Consider the following 21,042-nt stretch of genomic DNA (forward strand, 5'->3'; position numbering starts at 1 on the left):
TTTAGCCGTGCCATCAAAATTGATTTTGAACCAGCCTTGGGGAGGAAAGTTCCAACTAATGTTGTCCCTGAGGTTGACCTTAGGTGTTACCATATGATGATCAAGATTCCAGCCCTTGACAACATTGAGTTCATACTCCTTAAGGATGCCACTATGAGAGAGAACATTGGGGCTAACAACTGAGAGGTTATTAGAGATGGCTCTATAAATTTTCTTAAAAACAATATCAGAAGGGAGATGGGTATCCCTGAAGATGTGATTGTTACGTTCTTTCCATAAACCCCATTCCATATGAAGAAACGCAAAAAACCATATCTTCTTTATGAAGGGATTTCTGGAGGGCGGATTCCATTGGTGGAGAAACTCCTTAAGAGTTGCCTGTAAAGTCCAACAAAGATCCCTTTTTTGAAGCACACAACTCCAAATTTCAGAGGTGTAAGAGCAATGTAAGAATAGATGGTCCACATATTCAGCAGTCTGCAAACACAAGTAGCATCTGTTTGGGATAGAAAAGCCCCTCTTAACAAGATTGTCAATAGTTAAGATTTTATTAAGAAAGAGGAGCTAGAAAAACATATTGACCTTAGGAGAAAGGCTCTTAATCCAAACTTTAGAACACCAGGACACATGAGGTTCCTTACAGACATCCATAGAAGCCACAAAATACTTCCCATTGGAGTTGATTTTCCAAATTACTTCATCTTCCACACTTTCCTCCAAACCAAAAGAATTTAGGAAAATTTACAATTGGATAAAAGAAAGATAATGGCAAGAAGATTAACCCACTTACCCTCCTTCCAATAGTTAGACACCATGGGGCCATGAGAAGCCACACAAAGATCTTTTAAAGATCCAAGAGTAGGATCCGAAGTTAGTGAGTGACGCCCAATCAAAAAATCATCCCAAAACTGGATTTTTCTACCATTCCCAAGCTTCCAATAGGCTCCCCAGCTAGCCACATCCCTAGCCGTAAGAATATTGTTCCAAAGATGAGAACAAGTGGGGATCTAAGAAAAACTCAAAAAATCCTGCAAAGAATGAACATTAGAAAGATATTTATTATGCCATAAGGTGTTCCATTCCCTTCTACAGTGATGTAAGTAGATGCATTTTTTATAAGCATGTTAACATAATGCACCCAATTCAAGGCCCAAAACGTGACATTTGAAGCATGGTAATAATATAACATCATTCAATATAATAGTCATAATATTGAGAAAAATTACAATTTGAAAGTGTTGAATGCATTCCATTTTTTCATTTACATTAATAATGTTGTTGAGGATGTATTTCTTCAATGAAACTAGTTTGATTTGGATGAACCAATTGGTGAAGAAGGCTTGAGAGATCAAGATATAACAATGATCTTGTGAGAAACACTTAGCAAGGTGATGGAACACTAATTATACATATCCATTGTGTCCCTAGCTTTAGGTGTGGACCTAAAATTACCTTTGTCAATTGGGTAAGTGCACTAAGATGATGTGCAAAAAGGGGGTATAAGCGGACACCTTTTTAGAGAGATGAGATTTCCACAGTGCATGCTATATTCAAATGTTCTTCTGGATTCAGTTGTGTAGATGTTTTTTCATAACAAACATCTACACAGCTGAATCCAGAAGCGCATTTGAAAATAGGACACCTTTTTTTTTTCTTCTGAAATTAGCTAAACTTGAACTTGGAGGAGCAATTTGAGACTCGTCCACTCAAAATATGAAGATACACAAAAAAAAATATTGTAGTACTTTGAATCTAGTCTCCAAACTACTAATTTTTTTCAAAATTGGATAAGATTAAGGGTGTCAAATCCTTTGCGCACAAAGAAAAAATACTGATTTTTTCTGAAAAACATAACGTAGTCTCTAACATGCGCATCAAAAAAGTCATAGTTAGATTTAGTATTTTGAGAAATCATTTCCACCTGTAGAAAGATAGTTAAGAGTGAACACTAGAAGTTGTGTATTTTTTAGTAATTTTCTATTGATTATTTTTTTTTCATGATTTTCAAAATGGGCACATCCTAAAAATCAGGTACCTATTCATGCATGAAGCATAACTTGCACCAAAATAATACAAAATGTAATTTAAGTGCAAATATTCAAGTGCACTACAATAATATATAAAGTTTTGTAAATTTTGATAAGTAGATCAAAAGTTATTAAAAAAATGGTACACACATGTCTTTGAGAACTATGGAGACACTGGTAAAATAAATTCAAGATTAATATGTTAATGTTGTTCAAATTTTAAAAAATAAATATGGTTAGAAAGCTTAGAAGATGGGTGAAAGTATGGTGGAAATTTTAGAAATACCCACTTGATAACATATAAACCTGATGACAATGAAGTTGAGAAATCATATTGGAAGAAGAAAACACGTAAAAAGGAGGGAAAAAAGGCTCCCAAGCCTCAACCTTGTTATCCAAGGCTAAGTACAAGGCAAAACGCGTATGGGTTATTTAAATTAAAAACGCGTACAGATTTTTTAAAACAAAAACACAATTGTGTTTAAAAAAAAAAAAAATGCATTCATGTTTTTAAAAATAAAAAAATGTGTACGTGTTATATTTAGTTTGAAAAATACGTACGTGTTTTGCTTACATAAAGTTAGATGAGTAACATGGACTTGTATGCAATTCATTTCGCATTCCTTTAGTTTTTTCAGTAGGATATATATATAAAATATAACATTTAAATATAAGTTATATTTTCTGTTTACTTATACTTTAAGTTATATTTTATGTATATATTGTCAAGATGTTTGAGAGTGGTTTCAGATCTCTAGGAGTCAAAATGCAGATTCTAGATTTTAAGAGATCTTATAATTTTTCAGATAGCCAAATTTCAGTAATCAGTGGGCTTATATCATCATTCACTTGTTATCTTCTATCTCACGGTCTTTGCCTCCCCTAAGCTCTAGACCTATCTATTTTCCTATCTCTCTCCTCCTCTCTTTACCTCTCTATCTCACTCTCTCCTCTCTCCCAAGCTTTAGATTTTATAATTTCTTAGACATAATCAAATTTCAGTAATCACTAAGCTCTCTCTCTCTCTCTCTCTCTATATATATATATATATATATATATATATATATATATATATATATATATATATCTTCCTCCATCTCTACACCTATCTCTCTTCCTATCACTCCCCCTCTCCCCTTCTCTTTGCCATCTCTCTATATCAGTATGTCCTCTCCTCCAAGATTTAAACCTATCTCTCTCACCCTTCTTTATATCTCCCCTCTACTCTCTAAAAACATCTCTCTCTCTCTCTCTCTCTCTCTCTCTCTCTCTCTCTCTCTCTCTCTCTCTCTCTCTCTCCCTTTAAGTCCTTTTAGGGCCTCTCTCCCTTTGTCCCCTTTTAGCCTTTTTAATATTCTCTCTCTCTCTCTCTTATGGTGTCCTAAGGGGTCACATGGTGTTCTAACACATGTGTGGCCCCTAACGACACCATGTGACTCCTTAGGACACCATATGACCCATCAGGACCCCATATAACCCCTTTTAACATCCTAGTACACGACATTACCTCTTAGGACACCATATGAACCCTTTTAACATCCTAGTACATGACATGACCCCTTAGGACACCATATGACCCCTAGCGACACCATATGACCCTTATGGACACTATGTGACTACTCTAAACACCATATGACCCCTTTTAACATCCTAGTACATAACATGACCCCTTAGGACACCATATGACCCCTTAGGACAATATGTTGTCCTAATGGGTTATATGGTGTCCTAAGGGTCATATGGTGTTCTAACACATGTGTGGCCACTTAGGACCCCATATGACCTCTAATGACACAATACGACCCCTTAGGACACTATATGACCCCTCAAAACACCATATGACCCTTCAGGACACCTTATGACCCCCACGGGGGTTCATTGGCTAGGCAATATTATATGACATGCATTCATATAGGGGGGTTTAATATCCTAAAAATGAGGGTACAATATATTGCCTATCAATGGAAATAGGGGGTTTTTCATTCAGGCTATGAAAAAATACAATATCTGGCAAAAATAGGGGGGATTTTAATTCAAGTTGTGTATTGGGAGGGGGTGACAAAAAGGAGTTTAGGGCAATATTTTTTGAAAATAGGGGGATTATTTAGTACGCCATGAATGCACATGATATAACCCAAGTTCACTAAGTGAAGCCTCCGTGATGACCCCTTAGGACACTATATTTGACCCCTTAGGACACTATATTTGACCCCTTAGGACACCATATGACTCCTTTTAACATCCTAGTACACAACATGACCCCTTAGGACACCATATGACCCCTTTTAATATCCTAGTGCACTTCATGACCCCTTAGGACACATGATGTCTTAAGGGGTCATATGGTGTCCAAAGGGATCATATGGTGTCCAAAGGGGTCACATGGTGTTCAAACACATTTGTATCACCTTAGGACCCCATATGAACCCCAATGACACCATATGACCCCTTAGGATCCCATATGACACCATATGACCCTTTTGGACACCGTATGACCCCTTTTAACATCCTAGTACGCAACATGACCCCTTAGGACACCAGATGACCCCTTAGGACAATATGATGTCCTAAGGGGTCATATGGTGTCCTAATGGGTCATATTGTGTTCTAACACATGTGTGTCCCCTTAGTTACCTTTATGACCCCTAACAACACCATATGACTGTTCTAAACACCATATGGCCCCTTTTAACATCTTAGTACATGACATGACCCCTTAGGACACCATATTATCCCTTAGGATAATATGATGTCCTAATGGGTCATATGGTTCCCTAAGGGGTCATATGGTATTCTAACACATGTGTGGCCCCTTAGGACCCCATATGACCCCTAATGACACCATATGACTGCTTAGGACACCATATGATGTCCTAAGGGGTCATATGGTGTCCTAAGGGGTCATAGGGTGTTTTAACACGTGTGGCACTTTATGACCCCTATACAACACCTAACAACACCATATGACCCCTTAGGACACTATATGATCCCTTAGGACACTATATGATCCCTTAGGACAATATGATGTCTTAAGGGGTCATATGGTGTCCTAATGGGTCATATGGTGTTCTAACACATGTGCAGTCCCTTAGGACCCTATAAGACCCCCTAATAATACAATATGACCCCTTAGGACACCATATGACCACTTAGGACAATATGATGTTCTAAGGGGTCATATGGTGTGTAAAGGGGTCATATGGTGTTCTAACACATGTGTGGCCCCTTAGGACCCCATATGACCCCTCAAGGCACCATATGACTCGTATCGACACCATATTACCCCTTAAGACACTATATGACCCCTCAAGACACCATATCACCCATTAGGACATCATATGGTATCCTAAGGGGTCATACTATATCCTAAGACATCATATGGTGTCATTAGGGGTCATATAGGTATTAGAATGGGCTGATACCAAGAGTAAACTGAGAGGGGGGTGAATCAATTTACTAACAATAATATTAATCAATTCAATTATAAACCTTAAACGAGAGCACAACACAATGAAGAATATAACTTTAAAGCGCAACAGACGTAACACCAATATTTTGATGTGGAAAACCTGAAAAGGGAAAAACCACAGTGGGAAACGCTACCCACAATCAGGTGAATACTTTGCAGTAGTATTGTGAATGATTACTGTAGACGTATAAAAATGACCATATTCCTAAATGAATATCTTATGTTCATTTCTCTATTTAATTAAATCCAATTTAATTGAATTACTCACATTCCTCTATTTAATTAAGTAAATTACTCCATTTATTTAAATTAAATTCACTAGACCTCTTTTACCATTTAATAGGATAAATCATTTTATTCAATTAAATCCCCTATCCACTTTTTAATTAAATTCAAATTTAATTAAATAGTTTATCCTAAATTGAATAAATCTAATTTATTTAATTTCCCTAATTGCAACCAAATTGAATTAAATTCATTTTATTCAATTAAATCCTATTATCCCTCCATCCACTTGCAAAATCCTACATCTCCCACTTGCTTCCTAAACCCTATTCCTAACCCCCCTTCTAGACTCTTATAATCACTTCCAATTAGCCTAGCCCATCTCCTAAACTTTGTCACATCCCTAAGCACGGGGAAGTCACTTCTCAAACCCTCAAAGTCTTTGAAAACCCTTAAAGGCTTCAACCACATAACTTTGAAAGTCTCCCAAATCATTAATGGTTAACTCAACCCTCTAGCATGATTAAAGAATTTCCCTAAACTCAACCTCCATGTAACCCAAAGGTCTCATCAAGCATTTATTGCTTTGACCATGGTTATCCTTAATCCTTTGCACAAGAGTTTATCCTTTGGATAAAACCTTTATCCAATGGGTAATCCTAACTTAACCATAACCCTTACCCCCTAAGATAACCATGAGGTCTTCTCAAGAATTTAATGCTTCTTACATCTTCTCTCAACCAGTCTTATGTTGACATTTGTCACCATTTCATTGGTGCCAATTGTAAACATGGATTCCCAACTTTCAAACTCAACCCTCGATTACCTCTTTCAATCCTGACCATTCATTGCCCTATTTTTGCTATAAATAGAGCTCTCCATCCTCCATTTTAAGGATCTAAGTCTTTAGCATCATACTTATACTAAAATCCATCCAAGCTTTAATATATCATTTGTGCTCATCATTTAGCCTCTCTTTTCAATAGGAATTAATCTAAATATGCATGTTTAGAGTATTTTCCTTATCATTTACCTTGATCATAGACTAGTATATCATGCTAGGATAGTCTTGCTACTAATCTTGTCATCTTATAATCTAGTTTATTGCACTTATAGGATCATGCATAGCTTAGGATACATTTCATCTTAAAATCAACCAAAGCATCCCTCGTTCTTGCATTTGTCATCCCTAAACCACTTTGCTCAGTGATCTGAGAGCAAAGAAATTGGTTTGAGGGACCTTGTAAGATTGAGAACCATGGAACCAACCTTGGGAAGTTGAGCCATACTTCATGAATCCATAGCTTGCACCAAAAAGTCCTATGGGTGTGTGAGCAAGGCTCCTTAGGCTTCATTTTTCACATTTCAAGTTCTATCAACCCGCTTTTCCTGCATATATTTATGGCACCCACCGTGGGGCCCAACCCCATATATCAAATCGGTTTTTGAATTTAACCCTTTTTGCAGGTACGTGGGAAGCAAGAAACAACGCGTGGGAAGCATTTCCTAGCGCATCTGGTTAACAGCCTAGCGCATCCTGCTTACTGTTCAGTGCGTTGGGTCCATCTTGTAGAGCGTCAGGTCTTTACTATAGCGCATCATCCCACTAATATTTTCCTATAGGTCTCGACACGGGAGCAAAATAGAGTAGCGCATTCGAAAATCATTTTAGTGCATCTTGAGAACAACCTAGTGCATTACTGTCATCTTGTAGCGCATCATTGCCATATTGTAGCGCATACAGTTTGTTCTGTAGTGCATTACAGACCAAGACAAAATCAAAATTTGTAACCAAACCAAAACTTAGACTTGTAGAAATCCACAAGATCCAAAAATGTTTCTAACAGTTTGACTGACTTTTGCAGGGTTTTAACATTTTCTTGCAGGGGGAGCTTAGATTTTATTGACAAAATTGAAAAGAATTTTTTTTTTTTTTTTTACTAACTTAGTTAAGTTAGTTAAAGCTTGGGATTCTTTTACTTCTCTTTGGATAAAATTGAACTTTCTTTATTTTGGGCTATAAAAAGAACAAAACAAACTTTCCTTTTTGCAAAAGTAGCTTTAAAAAGAACCTCACCATCCTTTGGTGTATAAAAGGATTCATCTTAAATTTTTGCAAGGAAAAGAACCACACTTAAAAGTTTCTATTTACAATAAAAAAGGGAAGTTCTTCCCCTTTTCCAATCTTCTTTTGTTGACCAAATCGAAGTTTTGCTTTGTTGACCAGGTTCTTTTGCTAAATTAGATAATCAATTGCTTTAAGGAAATAAAAAGAACACCATGTTTTGTGGGGCAACATCTCCATATAGATCTTAGAAAATCATTGACTTGAAAGGTAAAAAGAACTTTGTTTGCCTTGTCTCAAAAGTGGAAGGTATATGCTCTCCCCTTAACTGGGTGACCAAAAAGCCAAACCACTCTTATGCTTTCAGTATTTCAAGTAATAAAAACCTTTAACAGGCCTGCCTTCCTGAGGGGTTGAAATCAACTCTTAAAGCCATTTATGGCCAGTGTGAAGGGAATGACCTAAGTGGGAAATGACTTTGACACCAAGTGTTCCAACCCACTATAATCAAAAGTGGAAAGTGATGAAAGTCCTTTTCAACAGTTGCGCGTAGTGATTAGCCTTCCCCCAGTATCCTTGAGATATGTAAAGACTTTGTTCTAAAGGTTGGGAAGCCTCCTGAGGGAGTTTATCACTGACGACCGAATAGGAAGCCTGATTACGAACCTTAGAAGTAGAAACCTTGAGCCAAGTTAGCAACCAGATATTTGTAATATCATAGTACAAGGGTGGGGAAGAATCCGCCCCCAAGATCACTCACCATATATCTCCCAAGATAACTACTCAATTGTGAAGCAATTCACTTTGGGTTAATTTCTAGCAAAAGGCAAAAAAAAGGGGCGCCCCCTAGGGGGTGACACGACTGTTTGAGCTGACGAAGTATCGAGACTAGTGGGCTATGGTATTATTTATGACCCTTAAATAAAGAGTCTTTCTGAAGTGTATTATTTGTATCCAAACCTATTAAAACATTGGGGATTTGAACACATCCTCATAGAACATACACTTATTGTTAGATTAAGCAAAATGGTTATCTCTTTGGTGCTGTGTTTGCATTTATTACTTCAGAAAATCATCTATCAGTACTGAAAAACTCAAAACAAATTTCAAAATTGCAACAACCAAATAAAAGAAAATATCAGGGCAGTCTAGCGCGTGTGATACATCTTTTAGCGCATCAAACCTTCACTTTGGCACATCCAGTTTTAACAGTAGCATTTTACTAAAATTTAAAAACAACGTTAAATAGTTAGCGCGTCCGAAAAATAGTCTAGTGCGTCAAAGCATCAGCTTAGCGCATGGGAGTCAATCTCTAGCGCATCAGGTTTATAAGTTAGCACGTGGAAGGCCCATACTAGCACATGATCTTTTAAGCAAAAATAGAAAACAAATTTTAACAGTCTTAACCAATTAGCGCATAGACCGGGGCAGCCTAGCGTGTGGGGTCTTTTCCCTAACGCATCAAGAAATTTATGTAGCGCATTCGGTCTCTGTTTTAGTGTGTGATCAAACCCAGAAAAACAGGGGGCAGAATAGTGGAAAATTTTGAAAATTTACAAAGCATTTTTGAAAACATCCTTCCATCAGCTTCATTTTTGTCAAACCAGAGTATCAAAAATAGAGCTTTTTAAAAACTATTTCTTGAGCAAATTTCGTGTCAAAACAAAAGTTGTCCAAAATCCAAAACTAGTTGCACGATAAACATATCTATCCAATCAAAATCGGGAAACATCATCGCAAGTGACAAATAGGTCCTTTATTATCTCATGAATTATATCTCAAAAACACTTGTTCAAAATCTCAGGTTGTCAAATCAAGTTTCCATATCGGGAGACTTTATCCATATCATTTGACACGCTTTGTCATGAGGGGGCATCTTAACCTTCACTTTGATAAAGTAAAACTTGAGTTTTCAAAACAAGATCAAATAAATCCAAAACAATTCAAAGGAAACCATTAAATCACTTATGCATGACTAATCCCCATATTCTGAGAAGAAAGAATATTTATCGTAACACCACGTTGAAGAAACAACAACCAAGTTTTTCCAAATTTGTCAAAGGAAATAAATTTTTATACATCAATCGTCAACTCTTTAAATCTCATCGAACATTCCTTCATCATGTCAAACATATATCCGGAACAAATCCAACGAATTTGACAAGGAGCCTTTGAAAACTAGGGCATATTGTCAAAAATCTGCATTCAGTCAAATCATAAACCATAGAGGAAAGATCAATCCGACATTCTTTCCCAACGAGTGCATCACTTACAACACACCCCGATTTGAACCACCAACCCCCAAGCAATATATCGAAGAGGATTTTGTCCCCTTTATCACAGAAAGCTTCTACTAAAATGCCTGTTACTCGTTCTCAACAAAACAAACAAAGTGAGACATAAATAGAATCTAGTATGAATCGGAGGTTATCAAATCCTTTTGAAGGTCCACACCTAGAGGATACTGAAATTTTTGAAGAACTTCTTCAGGAATGCCAAGAAAGTGCTTCGTTCCAAAAACTCGTAGAAAGACTCATGGAAAATGACAAAGAGAAATACTTGCTCATGTTCACTAGCAAAGGAGTTAAAATTTCTGAGGACCTCGACCCAAACATTTTTTGAACAAGATCTCAAAATTATGAATATCAAGAAAGACAAAGAGAAGAAGATGCACGTGACCCTGAGCAAGAAATTCTTGAACAACACATCCCCGAGCAAAACATACCGTTCCATACACCACTTCAACCTAGGATTAATGCAAGGGAAGAACTCTTCCCTCAGCAAAACAATGCGCCTTTGGTTGCCCTTACTCAACAAATGCAAATGTTACAAAGACAAATGCAAGATATGCAATAAGGGACCACAATATGGTATTCACTAAATGAAAATTTTCCTTATCCATTTGACAGAAGATTGCACATGATCCCTTTTCCTCCAAATTTAGACGTACCTAAATTTGACAAGTACGATGGGAAAAGTGATCCCCGTGATCACGTAAGAGAATTCTGTACCATGAGCCTTGAATTCGCTCATGACGACACCTATCTGATGAGGTTATTCCCAAGAAGTTTGGGAGGACAAACAATGGAATGGTTATCCAAAATCACACGTCCTATCAGATCATTTGTTAAACTAGTCAACAAATTCATCACTCAGTATTCCTATAACATTCAACATGCTATAACCATGCTAGACGTCTGTAACACCAAACAGAAAAACAATGAAACATTAATGGTATTCCTTCAATGTTGGTGACGTATGGTTTCACGATATCCTTGAGATATTCTTGAAAAAGAGAAAATGGAAATTTTCATCGACAACTTGAATGGTGAGATGAGTTACAGGCTCAAACTCCAATGCATACTGTTTTTCGCTAAACTAATTGAAAATGACATTCAAGTAGAAGAAGCATGTGTCAAGAAAGGAACACTCAAATTCTTCAAAGAAGGAACAAGTTCATCAAACTACAATAACCAAAATAACAACAACTTAGACAAATCTAGATTCTGGACTCGAAACAAAAAAAATGGAAATGAAGGAGGCAATGAATCACATGATCCAAAATCTAAATAGCCAGTGCTCGCATTATCAGGAAATCCTCAAGCTACAAAGAACCCCAAAGGTGCTAACTTGGATGCTAACACATATGCACCGAATACCAATCAAGGTCAACCCAACACAAACAACACCAATAATACTCAAAACAATACCACAAATCGGGGACCTAATAACAATTCACAAGACGACGCCAACCATTTCCAAAAACGTGTCTACACACCACTGGGACAATCACTGGAGTCAGCATTCAAAGAACTCCTGGCAAACAAGATTATCTCTTTGCCCGCAATCAGCAACTATGAACCACAAATCAAACTACCTTGGCAGAATGACTCACACTTTTGTGATTTTCATCGCAACAAAGGTCATCAAATGAACGATTGCATGAGATTGAAAAACATTGTTCAAGACATGATTGATAGAGGTGATTTAATAGTGGATGGTCTCAAGACAAATGGTGACCATGGAGCCTTTAAAAATCCTCTTCCAAACTACAACAAAGATGGAGCTTCCACTTCAAACGATGCTCGTGGAGCTCGTATCAATCACATCTACAATAACACCATCAATCACATATCAGCTGTAGACAATCATGTAAACGTCATCCCAATCTGAGACCAACATAATCATGAATCTGTCAATGTAACAACCAGAGCTCAGAAATATGTCTTGAAGGGCCATACACCAACAACAAACATTATACCAAAAATTCAATATGATTTAGTCAGCCAACTGCGCAGAACTCCTGCTCAAATATCTATACTAGAGTTGTTGAAACTTTTGCCAAAACACAAAGACATATTGGAACAAGCGCCGTTGGAAACCAATGTACCTCAAGATTTGGATGCTAAGCAATTCCAAGCCATGGTCGCTCATATGACAGGGCCTCATAATCTCACCTTCTCAGAGCATGATAATACTTTCTTAATTCATCCGCATAACACTCCTCTCCATATTGAAGTCATCATCTACAACCACCGAGTAAAACAAGTATTTATAGATGGAGGAGCTGGACTTAATATATGTACCTTAAAACTTATCTGTGCATTAGGCTTCTTAGAGGAGTCTATTGATCCATGCAAAAAAATAACTATAAAGGCATATGATGATGAGGAAAGATCCTCTAAAGGGATAGTATTGTTACCAATTCAAGTTGGCCCCATACAAAGAGATACTATGTGCCAGGTCTTAGACATAGACCTCACATACAATATTTTATTAGGTCGACCCTGGATACATGAAATGCAAGCAGTGCCTTCTACGTATCACCAGTGTGTCAAATTTCCCTATAATGGACAAGAGGTCTCTATATCTATTGATCACAATCCATTTCAACATTGTAATGCAATGGGGGTAGCCCAGGACAGTTTGGTTCCCCATAATAGGGAAAAACAGAAATCCTCAACATCAGATCTACAACAGGCAAAGTCTGAATCATTACCTGGAGATTTCAAGCAGAAAATGCAAATCAGAGAACAAGGCATGGGGGAAGACTCTTTGGAACCCATGTGTTTGTCTAACTTACCAACATCACCCAGATCTCATGGATTACCTACAACATCAACACATCAGGTAACTCAGCCCATCACCAAATTTGATGGTACCTTCATCCAACTCGACACTCTAGCACATGAATCAGAGGAAAAGGACATCCTTAGCTGGTTATACAAAGATGAGGAAGAAGATAACAGAGCAGCTGCTCTAGAAATAGTTCTACCAACACACCTGTAGTCACATAAATCTGTCCACTTAATTAAATAAATACTTAGTATTTATTTGATTATTTAACCATCAATTAATAATTAATTAAATTAATATTTAATTAATTCATCTTAACCCTCTTCTCCTATTAATTAAATAAATTATTCAATTTATTTGATTTAATTCACTTAACCAAATTCAGACCATTAATTAAATAAATAAATCATATTTATTTAATTAAATAATCTCTCACATTTAAATAAATTAATATTTATTTAAATCCCCCAAAATCCCACCTCTCACATTTAAATAAATTAACATTTATTTAAATCACCTTTATCCTCTACCCACTTGCATTTTCCTACAAATGCAAGTTGCACAATTATTTTAAATAAATAATTTATTTAAATCACCTTTATCCTCTACCCACTTGCATTTTCCTACAAATACAAGTTGCACAATTATTTTAAATAAATAATTTATTTAAAATCACCTTTATCCTCCACCCACTTGTATTTTCCTACAAAAGCAAGTTGCACAACTATTTTAAATAAATTATTTATTTAAAATCTTATTTATCCTCACCCACTTGAAACCTTTAATGGTTTCCCTTAAAGTAGTCAAACTTGATGGCTTTAAAGTCTTCAAACTTGATAGCTTCCTTCTATAGTCTTCTTAAGACTTTAATGGTTTTCCTTAAAGTCTTCAAGCCTTTAGTGGTTTCCCTCAAAGTCTTCAAGCATTTTAATGCTTTATCTTCATTTTTCTCATTTAAATAAATTAATATTTATTTGAATATTTATCCAAATGCAAATTACACCATTTAATTGAAATAAATGATTTTATTTTAATTGAAAATACCAAAATTTCTCCCACTTACATTTTCCTACAAAATCCACTTGTATGCCTAAACCCCTTCTAAATTCTTCTAAACCCTTCCTAATTAGCCTAATCCATCCCCTAAATATTGTCACATTCCTAAGCAAATTGGAGTCACTTCTCAAAGACTCCAAAGTCTTTGAAAAGCAATTAATGCTTTGTGTGTTCAACAAATTAACCCTCAAAGTCTTGGATAACCTTTGAAAGCTTTCAACCTTCAACCACTAAATGGCTCAAAGTCTTTGAAAACCATTGAAAGCTTCCAACCTTCAACCACTTAATCCCCAAAGTCTCCAATAACCATTAATGGTTAATTCAACCCTCCCACATGGTTAAAACATTTGTTTTGACTCAACCTCTACCCAACCCAAAGGTCTCATCAGGCCATTAATGCTTTGACCATGATTATCTCTTAAACATTTGCACAAAGGTTTATCCTTGGATTAACTCTTAATCCAATGGGTAATCTTAATTTAGACTTGACCCTTACCTTCTAGATAACCATAAGGTCTTCTCAGGCCTTTAATGCCTCCAACCTCTTCTCTCAACCCAATCCTATGTTGACACTTGTCACCATTTTATTGGTGCCAATTGTGCACATGGATCCCCAACTTTCAAACTTGGCCCTTGATTAAACCATTCAATCTTAACCCTTCATTTCCCCATTTCTTCTATAAATAGAACCCTTCTCCTCAAGCAAGAGAAGCATTTTAGAGTATTGTTGTTATACTGGCATTAGCATAGAGCCTTTTCATAGCATCACTATCTACTCTTGCATAGTATTTGCTTATCATATTCAACCATCTTGAATCTCCATATGGCATCCATGGCTAGTGCTAAAAGCTGAGAGCTACACTCATTTGGGACTTGGAGAGGAGAGAAACAAGGGAGAAGCATCAAAAGGCATCATGGAAGCATCTTAGGGAGGCTCTTCTCCTTTCTTTTATTTTGTTAAACTTCTTTCATGCTTTTTGAAATCTCTCTTGATATGTTTGGAATGGTTTTTAGTTCTTTGTTTTGTTTTTATGGTTGAAACTAACTTATTAACATTGAACTTTGTTGTTGCCTTGTCCCCATTTCCATGACATCAACACCTATATGGAAAGGGCTACTTAATCATGCAACAAATGGGATATAATGGTAATGGACCTATTGGAAAACGCAAAGAAGGAGTCACTGAACCAATAGAGCTTCCTTCACAGCTCAGTAGGGACAAAATAGGATTGGGCTGTAAACTCACTTTCCTACCAAGAAAGATACCATGCAAGAATCCAAAACCTCAATGGAAAGCAAATAAGAAGTACAAAGAAGAATCCTGGCAAGAAGCACTATTTGAGTTAGCAGAAATAATCCGCAAGGATCGTGAACGTCAAGAACGAAGGCAACATTAGGAGAAACTCCTCATTCACAAGAAGGCCATATCTGCAACAGTAGCTCATATTCAAGCACCAATATCTAAAAAAGAAGAACTACCTCCTGATATCATTATTCCTCCCCGGGAAGAAACAATCTACGAACAAATGCAAAGAGTAGAAGCAGGATCTGACGCAGAATCAAAAAAAGCCAGCAAAATAGTATCAATTATCAAAGATATATTTTCACCATACAACATACCTATTTACAACACTGAAAAGATCTGGGATGATAACTCTAAGACTGATTCCAATGAATATGAATGGGGTAGTTGATCAAATTCTACTGAAGAGACCGCTGAAAATACTAGTTCCATATCCCTTTCTCAAGAAGAGCATAACACAGAAATTAGACTACCTGAATTTGGACCACAAAATATCTACGATGTCGAGGAAAGCAAGCAGAAACATTATGAACAAGTCTATACAGAGGATGATACCATCGAAGACCTCGACGGAATCTTGAACTTCTTTAACACTCGAAACAATCACGATGAAACCTCTGTCTTGACACTTACAGTAGCAGAACTTGATCCACCAAACGATCCCGTACCACTTATCTTTCCTGACCTCATTGACTAGGATGAACCTGAAATACATGATATACCAATTTTCCCAGATGATGAATCTATTATCCACTACCTATGTACCGTTAACCCGAAAACAGACTCTACCAGTGAACAAAGTAATGATGTCTGCAAACCAGGGAGTGCCAAGTCTCTCAGTCACAAAAATAAACCAAATAAAAGATCTGATGCTGAAAACCAGTCAATGGCAGCTCTAGATCACAAAAAAGTAAAAATAAAGGACACATCTAAGGGTGAAAACCTTTTTAAGGCACCTAAAGATGGGAGACTTGACACCCTTCCTGAACATTTTCATGAGCGATCACCCATATTGATTGAGCCCACTCAATCAATCAACATTGGTACTATAGAAGCAACCAAAAACATACACCTGGCATAATCTCTGACAGAGGAGGAAAGATCAACATTTATCATTTTTTTTAAAGAAAAGCAAATTAATTTTTCTTGGTCATACGTAGATATGCCCGACATTGATCCACACTTAATCATGCATCACTTGTCCATCTCTCCAGGAGTTAAGCCAGTCAAGAAAAAACTATGAAAGATGAATCCACAGGTGGCACTCATGGTCAAAGCTGAACTGAAGAAACTATTAGATGTCGGATTCATTCGACCCATCGACTATGCAGAATGGATTTCCAACATAGTACCAGTATCAAAACCAGACGACAGTATTAGAATCTGCACTGATTTCAGAGATGTCAACAAAGCCTGTCCAAAGGATGACTTTCCTTTGCCCAGTATCGACATAATTGTAGACCTCACAACGGGCCATGCAATGCTCTCACTAATGGATGATTTTTCAGGCTATAATCAAATAAAAATAGCCCCAGAAGATCAAGATAGAACAACGTTTACAAGTCCTTGGGGAATGTACTGTTGAAATGTTATGCCTTTTGGCTTAACGAATGCAGGAGCTACTTATCAACGAGCAATGACAATAATCTTTCATGACATGATGCATACCTTCATGGAAGACTATGTGGATGATTTACTAGCTAAATCCTTCACCAGAGCAGAACACCTTAGCATCCTAACAAAGATTTTTGATCGATTGGAAAAATTCCAAGTCAGGCTCAACCCTAAGAATTGTGTCTTCGAGGTTACATCAGGCAAGTTACTAGGCTACATAGTCTTAGCTAAAGGTATTGAAGTGGATCCAACAAAGGTACAATCCATTATGAAGATGCCACCACCAAAGAATATCAGTCAGCTCCGCTCTCCACAAGAATGACTTCAATCAATCAGGCGATTCATCGCTCAACTAGCTGATAAAAGTTTACCATTCAATCACTTGCTACATAAGAATGTACCTTTCAGATGGGAAGCCAAGTGTGCAGAATCTTTTTATCAAATCAAACAGTATCTAATAAACCTACCAGTTCTAGTACCATCAATAGCAGGAAAGCCACTCATTTTATACATTTCAACAATAGATATATTGATAGTTCCGATACTTAATGTAAGTATAGATCCAATAGCCAACAAGATGAGAAGGGGGGGGGTGAATCATACAAACTTAATCTTCCATAAAAACATCAGATTCAACCTGAGTAACATTTACTTCAGTAATATAACTAAAACTACTAAACATGCAAACTCAAAAGCATATAAACATCATATCACTCATAACACCATATTTAACGTGGAAACCCAAATAGGGAAAAACCACTGTGGGATTTTAGACCCACTAAGAAATATAATCTTCTAGAGTATGCTTGGTTAAAAGAAAATCCTGTTAAACATTACAAACACATTGCTAGATGTGACCCGGTTAAGGGATTTCCCTCAAATCTGTTAGGATCTTCACCTTGTTAGAAGTGACCTTGTTAAAGGATTTCAAACACTCAATCAGAATGTCACCTTGGTAGAGGGTTTTACAAATAAGATTGTTAAGTCCACCCGGTTAAGAGATTTTCTGTCACTTTCACAAAATAATAGTAATAAAAATCTATCTGCAACTTCACATCTAAAATGCTAAAGCAGATTCTTATTTGCTCAATACAATCTAGACATAGAACTAATCTTGTCCATCTGTTGGGCTTCTATACTCTGTTATTCAAACAGGTCTTCAAGCTTCTGTGCTCGGTAATCACTATGTAGCATCCCTGTGCATACATTTGCCCACATGCATTGTTTATCAACAGTTCCCTATTTATAAACAATTATCCAACCACTTAATCTCCTTGATCACACTTCCCATGATCAATCATAGCCATCAGATCTTCAAACTTGTCCAATTTCAATGTATCTTTCGATCTGAAAAATGTTTTACACCACCTAGGAACTTGCATACATTTCTTGGAACTTGTGCTAGGGTAATGCAGTTCAATCCGCGTTGTAGATCTTCATGCCAATTTTCCTTTGCCATAGATTCTTTAACAAACTTCATGCATGACATACCAATCATTTAATCAGTTCCAGCTCATCAGCTTCCTTCATTAAATAATGCATGTAACCATTTAATGTATTCTGTTACAGCTCGGTTACAACTCGGTAACAACTCAGTAAATACTAAACTTCACTCGGTAGACATTCCGCCTTCATTAACCGATAGTGATAACCTTAGGGTTTATCGACTAGGTTCCTTAGGGTTTACCGACTAGGTTCTTTGCTCGGTAACATAGTATAGTATTAACCTTACAATTTACAACATATGTATGATGTTAAAACAATCTAAACATCGTGATCTCATCATTGTCTGACTCGGTAATAGTTGCCCATTGAATACCTTATTCATCCCCTTATTCATCATATTCTTTCTGTGTCTTTTACCGACATCTTTATACTCATGAAATCATACTTCTCAAGATATGGCAACATCATATTGAATTAGAAAATCAATTTCTTGACATCAATGACAAAATAATAATATTAAGACAGTAAACATCCTTAATCAGTTATATCCATAATCATCAACAACCTTCTCAATATCCTTATTGAAATGCCAACAATCTCCCATTGTCTGTTATAATGCCAAATGCCAACATATATCACTGGGGGAACTATTGGCACAAGAAGATCAACAAGGAAAGGAACGAGCCATATACTATGTCAGCAAGACTTTGAATGACTATGAACTCAACTTTACATTCATTGAGAAGGCTTGTCTAATAGTAGTCTTCGCTTCTCAAAAGTTTTGACATTATATGCTAGCACACACAATTAAGCTAGTGGCAAAAATTGATCCTCTCAAATATCTACTCAGCAAGGCAACTCTTACAGGCCGATTGGCTAAATGGGTCATGATTCTTAGTGAATTTGATATCCACTACACAGAATGGAGAGCTATCAAAGGACAAACAATTGCAGATCAACTAGCTGAAGCACCGCTACCAGGAAAACAAACTATGGAGATTGAATTTCCGGACAGAGACGTTCTTGCTATTTCTACCAAGCAATGGACCCTATCCTTTGACAAATCCTACACACAACATGGTTCAGGTGCTGGCATTCTATTTATCACTCCTGAAGGACACACTATACCAAGATCATATAGGCTAATGTTTCCATGCACAAATAATGTGGCTGAATATGAGGCATTGGTTATAGGCATCAAAATGGCCGTAGAATGGAAAATCATGGAGTTAATGGTCTACGGAGACTCACAACTAGTCGTCAATCAAATCAACAATGACTTTCAGACAAAAGATGACAAGCTATTACCCTACAAACGAATGGTGGATGTCTTCAAATAGTATTTTGTACACATCACCTTCGAGCAAATACAAAGGTTAAACAATAAAGAAACCGATGCAATGGCTACTATCGCTTCATTACTACAGATTCCAGAGCAACAGAGTTGTTACGAGTTTCTAGTAGAGCAACTGTTCTCCCCAGCCTATGACCACTATGAATCCCATGTTATCTATGCCTTGACTAGTTCGGATTCTCCTTTGTATGGACCGATATACGATTATCTAAAGAACAACATCCTACCCATTGACCTATCTCGAAACCAAAAATGTAATTTTATTTGATAAGCCGCCCGTTATACCCTTATTACTGATACTTTGTACCGTTGAGGTCTAGATGGTACTCTCCTTCGTTGCCTTGATCGTAATGAATCTGATTCCGCTTTACACGAGCTTCATGAAGGTATTTGTGGTACACATTCAAGTGGGACTACTCTTGCTAAAAAGCTTCTCAGAATGGGATATTATTGGCCAACAATGGAAAAAGATTCTTATCATTTTGCAAAAAAGTGTCCTAAATGCTAGATCCATGGCAATCTGATACATGCACTAGCACAGGAACTACAACCATTTACAACATCCTGGCCCTTTTGTCAATGGGGATTGGACTTGGTCTGTAAAATTCATCCTTCATCTTCAAATGGACACAAGTTCATTATAACTGCAACAGAATACTTTACCAAGTGGATAGAAGCAGTCCCCATGACCACAGTGATTGGAAAACAAATTTCTTCTTTTATCCTAAACTATCTGATCTGCAGATATGGTATTTCAAGCTCCATCATCACCAATAATGGACAACCTTTCAAAAACCAAGATGTTTGAGAACTATGTGAATAGTTCAAAATACAACATCGGTTCTCTACACCATACTACCCACAGGGGAATGGTCAAGTAGAAGCATCCAACAAGACAATACTGAAAATCCTAAAGAAAACAGTGAATGATGCAGACAAAGATTGGCATATACAACTCAATCCAGCACTTTGGGCATACAGAACTAGCATCCACACACCTACAGGAGCAACACCTTTCTCATTGGTCTATGGATCAGAAGCTATTTTACCCCTGGAGGTAGAAATTCCATCTCTCAGAGTCTCTCTAAAAGGCTCAATCTTAGATGAAGAGTATCGAGTCAACCGACTACAAGAAGTGGAAATATTAGATGAAAGATGTTAGCATGCTTATACTCATCTCAAAGCATATCAGCAACGCATGTGCAGAAACTACAATCACAAGGTCATTCCCCAAAATTTCAAAGTTGGTGACCTAGTCCTCAAGGAAAATCCAAGAAATCAGCAAGATCGAGAAAAGAAAGGGAAATTTGAACCTAATTGGTTAGGTCCCTATGTCATGATATCAGTCTATGGATCAGGTGCTTATCAGCTAACAACTTCAGAAGGAGATGTGCTCGACGAACCAAC

The sequence above is a fragment of the Cryptomeria japonica genome, chromosome 3, assembly GCF_030272615.1.
Source record: "Cryptomeria japonica chromosome 3, Sugi_1.0, whole genome shotgun sequence".
NCBI lineage: Eukaryota > Viridiplantae > Streptophyta > Pinopsida > Cupressales > Cupressaceae > Cryptomeria > Cryptomeria japonica.